Source organism: Dendrobates tinctorius, unplaced genomic scaffold (genome assembly GCF_039654945.1).
Source record: "Dendrobates tinctorius isolate UK_male_01 unplaced genomic scaffold, ASM3965494v1 ptg000029l, whole genome shotgun sequence".
Classification (NCBI taxonomy): domain Eukaryota; kingdom Metazoa; phylum Chordata; class Amphibia; order Anura; family Dendrobatidae; genus Dendrobates; species Dendrobates tinctorius.
Window position 1 is genome coordinate 43,475,046 of NW_027361697.1, and position 6,950 is coordinate 43,481,995.

Below are 6,950 nucleotides of genomic sequence, written 5' to 3' on the forward strand. Positions count from 1 at the left end.
TGTACAATGCAGCAGAAACTGCTGCGGATCCGCAGGGCCAAATCAGCAGCAGAATCTGCAACGTGTGCACTAGGGTGACCGGATCTCATATGGGGGGGAAAAAAAATGTTGGAATCTTGTCCGTCTGGACCCCACAAAACGATTCCCCTTTCCAGATATTGAGAGAGCCAAAATTTGAGCTCGATCAAACGACGTTAACCCGTGCCGCTCGTTGCTCAAAGTTTGAAAAAATCCAAATTGAGGTTTTTTAAGATTTAGGTATTTTGCATAGTCTGTTAGACTATAAAGAATGTGACAACAACATTGCAGAAATAGCCCTGACCAAATTTTCGAACCATTTGTGGTATTTGAATGCAGAGTTGGTGGGATTATCGTTTTTTGATCCCACCATTACAGACAATGAAAAGTTGTTAATGGCTAATAAATTGCTCAGTAGCACAGATGAACCATCAGAGCACGCTAACCTACATGAGTTGATAATTTTACATAGTTATCTAATCTATTCTAGAGCTTTTGTTAAAGTAGTTTTTGAAACGTCAGAATATAATGCTCGGCATTTGCTTACAACATGCAGGACATATTGCTTTTGTTCTTCATCTTTTGTCAGAAGGTCGTTAAAGTTGGTTGCTTCCTACCTCTTTTAATTTTTCTTTCCTAACTTTTGGCTTTACAACCCTAGCATGCTCTGATGGTTCATCTGTGCTACTGAGCAATTTATTAGCCATTAACAACTTTGGTGGGATCAAAAAACGATAATCCCACCAACTCTGCATTCAAATACCACAAATGGTTCGAAAATTTGGTCAGGGCTATTTCTGCAATGTTGTTGTCACATTCTTTATAGTTTAACAGACTATGCAAAATACCTAAATCTTAAAAAACCTCAATTTGGATTTTTTCAAACTTTGAGCGACGAGCGGCACGGGTTAACGTCGTTTGATCGAGCTCAAATTTTGGCTATCTCAATATCTGGAAAGGGGAATCGTTTTGTGGGGTCCAGACGGACAAAATTCCGACATCGATTTTTTGTGGTCACCCTAGTGTGCACACACCCTAAGGCTATGTGCACACGCTGCGGATTCTGCTGCGGATTTGGCCTCTGCGGATCCGCAGCAGTTCTGCAGACAGTGTACAGTACAATGTAAGTCTATGTGATTTACAATCCGCAGTGCACATGCTGCGGTTTTTCAACTGCGGAAAAGCTGCGGTTTTGAATCGGCAGAAAGAATTGACATGTCAATTCTTTCTGCGGATTCCGCTGCGGTTTGCCACCTATTCCATTGTCCAGGTGTCAAACCGCAGGGAAAACTGCAGGCCAATCCGCAGGTCATTTTAACTGCGGATCCGCAGATACAAATCCGCGGGTGAATCCGCAGCGTGTGCATATAGCCTTATTCTACTGTCCATGTATTCCTGGATGAAAGGCAAATAAAGAAATACCAGTAATATCATTGTTTCCATGCTCTAGCAGCCAGGACCTCATGCTATGTGTCACATTACCAACAAATCTGAAAGTCCACAAATTGTCTGCATTTTGTCTGTTGGGTGAGCATTGTGCCTCATTTTAAAGAACTGTGAGTTTGCAGAGAAGGCCATCAATCAAGTAACAGTAAACATAACAACCGCCCCATACATTAAGAAGAGCTATTGTCATTGTGGTAGCCTACCAAGATGACTCAAAAGAAACTCTTCTATGGTTGTCCTTCTCCTACCACTATGATGGCTCCTTCCTTGTATCATCTGCCGGCTTATCTTCCTCTCCTCTTCCCCTTACTGTCGGATTACTCAAGGCTTAGTCCTAGGCCCCCTTCTCTTCTCCCTATACTCTACTCATATAGGACAAACCATCAGCAGAGTTGGTTTCCAGTACCATCTCTGCTGATAACACCAAATTAGACAATTCTCCAGCTTTTACACCTAAATTAATACAAAATACCAGGGATTGTCTGTTTGCTGTCTCTAACATCGTGTCTTCCCTCTATCTGTGAGCTGAATCTTTCCTGAACTGAATTCCTCGTGTTTCCTCCCTCTACTGTAATAACTCTATTTGATATACCACATGTAAGGAAGAAGATCGGGCTGTGGTTGCCAATGAGACACCAGGTCCGGAACTGCTGAGGCCACGTCCAGTTTCTCAGGGGGGGGAAGAAATGGGAGACTGAATATCGGAGAGAAGGGGCGTGGTAAGCAAGGGGAGGAGAAAGAGTTTAGCACGGGAAGAGGAAAAGGGTTCCCGCCAGAGAGAAAGGAGAGCAGGAACCTTCTGCACGCTGTGGAGAGATTTAGACCACGTGCTAGTGAGAGAGATAGATCGCAGAGCAGAGACACATGACTGGCGCCGCGTGAAGCATTGCGGTACACAGAGCCGGGCGCCACGTGACGCATTGTGGTGCGGGTGTAGGTAAGGTGGGGGGCAACCGACCGGGGGGGTGGTCCGTTACTGGCCGCAGACAGACTTGAGACAGAGACAGGATCGTGTCCAACAGGTCTTCTTTATTAATCAGTCATCACCTGCGTGACAAACTTCGCAGCCTCCCTCAGTGGCTGCTCGGCAACCCCTACAGCCGCACACAGCAGCTGCTTGTCAATCTCCACAGCCGCACACAGCAGCTGCTCGTCACTCTCCACAGCCACACACAGCAGCTGCTCGATGATTCTCTCAGCTACACACAGTAGCTGCTTGACTTCGTACACAGACCCGGGTACCTTCACTTTCTTTCAATGACAAATGGACGTCCCTCGCTGCTCTGTCACTGTGGCTGCCCTAGGCCTACCACCACAGCGTTTCACCAGTCCAAGTACGTTCGGTTTAGTGGTACCCCAGGCTGTCTCTGTCTGCGGCCTCTCTTTGCTCTCTGTCTGTGGCCTCTGCTGTCTCTGTCTGCGGCTACTCCTGTCAGGGCCACCCCCCGTAACTGGCACAACTGTCAGTCCTCTCAGGAACTTCCTTTTTTCTCAGCCGTGCTTCTTGTTTCCTGTGCTCCCTTCGCTGACTGACTCTTCCAGAACCTTCCATCTGCCTTTTATCACCTTCTGCTCTGGTTACTCCACCACCATGACTCAACGGTTTTTCTTTGGTGTTCAGTCCTAACCTAGAACCCTGCAACTCTCCACTGCCCTCTAATGGTCAAACCCCAACACTACGCTTCGTTCTCTTTATCTGCAGCTGTTTTCCATCTCTCACTCCTACACTGCCTTACACCCTTTGCCTTCCTATTACAGACAGGTTCGTCCATTGGTCCACCTTCCCTACACGGGCATCCAGGTACCAGCGGGTGTGCAGGAAAGCACACGCCGCGTAGAAACTTGCAGAGAGCTCCACTCTACTGCTTTGCAGTTCAATAGACTTGGGGCTCAGTGAGCAAAACTGGTGACCGCCCGCTGCTGCCAGAAGCGGGACCGTGAGTTGAAGACGCAGCACCGGCCTCCACTGGCATCCCTTCACTCATCAGACTGCAAGCGAGTAAAGGACAGCGGAGTCACAATAAGTTGAACCTGATAAAAAGAAACTGTTGAGTTCAATAACCATTACACTGTTTAACTTGTTTTCCCCTCCCCCTTAGCTCCCTGTGAGGAGTTCATTACTGTTGATTAAATAAATGGTTAACCCCTGCTCCGTGCCTCTGTGTCACTGCATCCAAGTTCCTGTGTTACATTTGGCGTAGTCAGCAGGATGCAGTCTTTGGACACAGACGCATCAGACCAGTCTACCATGGGTGCCCCGAGGTCCAGCTTTCCACTGGGGGCCATGCTCAGCAGTCTCCCAAAATTCAAAGGAAGTAATATCATGCTGTGGGACTGGACCGAGCGGGTTAAAAGCATGTTGCAGATGCACCCCTTGACCCCTGCTATGCAGGTGGAGATTGCTGTGATGGCACTGGATGGTGAAGCTCTGTCATGTTCCACCCCCCCATGAGAGGAATACTCTGGACAAATTGAAATGGAGTATGGTCGCCACAATGGCATTGCCTTCCTCCAGGGAGGGTAATGTCATGCTTGGAAGCAAGAAAGGGTCTCTCTAACAGTTAATCATTTTTAGGCAACACGTTCCCACTCCAGGCCAGCAGAGGGAGCTCTGAACCAGGATCGGGGGAGGAGCGCTCTCTGAGGGCCAGGAGGGGAAATGAGGAGTTAGTGTGAGGAGAGAAGCTGGAGGTTGAGCTGAGGATAGAGAGCTCCCTCCCAGTGATAGCGCTTGATCTGGAGCCTGGTCTCCACAGTTGTATGGATACTGAAGGTCCTGCAACAGAAACCAGAGGAATAGGAAGCTGTAAATGCTCTGTTCCCAACTAAGACTCAGAGGCACAACAGAGACGGGTGAGCCAAGAGAGATAGAGGGCTACAGCTGTCTGCCATACGAAGTAGTTCTAAGAGAAGATAAGAAGGAGGAACTTCAGTGCAACACTGTACTGCATGTACCTCAAGCCAGCGCTAGGAAGGAGACTACACAACCCATCTGATAGAGATTCCTGAGTTTCTTCCAGGCTAGCCTGCTCCTGTGCCATCTGTAACCAGGACCATGGACTGTGTTTACCAAGTAAAGGTAAAGAAACTGCACCCTGTTGTGTCCTTGCCTCCTTCCTGCAACATCCTCAGCACTGCTACATCTCTGTGTGCCAAACACTGCACCCTCTTCCTAACCCTTTGTCTACACTGCCCTGGGACTACAGCCGTGCCTGTGGAGGGCTACAACATCATTGCTGCACTACACCATCTGTCCCAAAGGATCTGCTTGCAGCGTCGGCTTAACACCTCCCTTGCCGAACACCACAGGTGGTGTCACGAATCACTTATAAACTTTATTCCCAACTCAACCCCTTTTACATGGGCACCCGGGGCCACGGACTGGGTCACTGCTGCTGTGACAATCCCCTCTGAGAGACCGGCCCGGTACCGAGTACCCCACAGCCCTGGGAGGGCGACCCATTTTTGGTGTCACGAACAGGATTACGGAGCCCTGTATCCCCGGGTCCTGAGTGCCAGAGACTGTTGTGTGCTATAGACTGTGTGCGAAATTGGCGCCATTGCCGCCATTATTCCGCTGATTGGCGCGCATGGGAAGAAAAGGGGCAGGCCTTTGTGGGCGGAGCCTGCCGCAGAGAGAAGTGAAGTGCCGCGCGGGAAGAGAGGACAGTGCACGAGAAGGGGAGGAGCTGAGGCCTACAGCCGGTAAGCCGCTCAACCCCTGGGCCTGGCAACCTTTAACTAGGGGGGAGGAGAATGTCTCAGGCAAGCGCCGATGCAGCGGCGGACGCCCCTGCCAGCCCCTCAGCGCCGCAAGATGCAGTGCCCAACGTGGCTGCGGCTCCAATAGCACCCACCGCAGCGGTCCCCATAATGCCGCTGTCCATGCCCTACATACCGGGAGCAGCCTGGTTACCACAGTACTCGGGTGAGTCCCACACCCTGGGTGAATTTAAAGAGAGACTGTGCAGTTTGTTTGAGGTGTATCCTCTATCTGAAAGCCAGAAGGTGAACATCCTTATTGGGCAGCTAACAGGTGCAGCACAGAGAGAAGTAAAAGCCTGGCAGGACACTGACAAAGAGACTGTTAAAAAGATTTTGGCCAAGCTAAAAAGCGCCTTTGACACTCGCACTGCAGCTGAAATCAAGATGAGGTTCTTTGGGTGTAAACAAAAAGTGCAGGACAGTATAAAGGACTATGCTCTTAACCTGCCGGAGGCGCTGCGAGCCGTCAAGCAAATTGTTCCTGACAGTGTGAAAGAGGAAGACAAACTGTTAAAAGAGCAGTTCATTGATGGACTCCTATCCAGTACCCACAGAGCGCAGCTGCGCATCATAACCCTACAAAACCCTGACCTGGACTTTGCTGATTTCAAGGACAGGGCTATTCGGGTACTGCAGGAACCAACTGTCAGCCGTCCAGCGCCCCCTAGACGCCCAGCGATCACCTACCACCAGGAAGCAACATCTTTCCCTTCCATCCCTGTGGAGGCTGATGCACAGACTCTGGATAAAGATCCAACAGAAGAGCTGCGTCTTCAAGTCCAGGAGTTGACCAAAGGTATGGCTGCACTTACTAAAACCTTGCAGTCCTTGCAGGTGTCCTCCAAGGAGAAGATCCAGCTGGCTTCCAGTCCAGAGGATGTCCCATGGATCCGGAAGAGGAGGACCCCGCCACACCGAGGGAGGAACAACGATCGCTATGACCAGGATGGACGTCCCATCTGTCGTCGCTGCTACAAGGCAGGTCATCTTGCAAGATTCTGTCCTTTAAATGAGCAACCCCTGGGGCAGAGGGCCAACCCCCAGGAGTAGTACCACAAGGCCCAAGGAACTGGCGAGCCAAGTATGTGGGAGGGAGACCGATCCTTCCTGTGGTGATTGACGGCATCCCCATGAACGCTTTGCTGGACACTGGCTCCCAGGTGACCACTATGCCCTATATCCTCTACAAGCGATATTGGCTGACTCTGAACTCACCCGTGACCCCAGTGATGAAATAAGGCTACTTTCACACATCAGGTTTTCGGCGTCAGGCGCGATCCGGCGTCGTGCCGGAACGCCGGATCCGGCAAATGTTTCGTAAAACCGGATGTGACGGATCCGGTTTTCTGCCGGATCCGTCTTTTTCTTGACAGACAAAACCGGATCCGTCTCATCCGGTACATCCGTTTTTCTATCCGTTTTTCGACGGATTACGCCGGATCCGGTTTTTAAAATTGACCCTTGTGGCCTTCCGAACGGGATTGGCTACTGGAAAACTATATATAGCATGTTCCTACAGCCCTTCTTTGACAGGTTGTAGAGGAGAAAGTGCAGGTTGGAGAGAAGAGCAAGTTACTGGCGAAGATGGATGTTGTCATTGGAAATATTTTGAAGAATTTGGCGGATTTTATAGCGGAGGCGAATCGTTTGAGGGTGATTGTTCTGGAGAAGGAGAGAGCGAGACAGCAGCGCATCAGGCATCGTAGACGACGTTTGTGGAT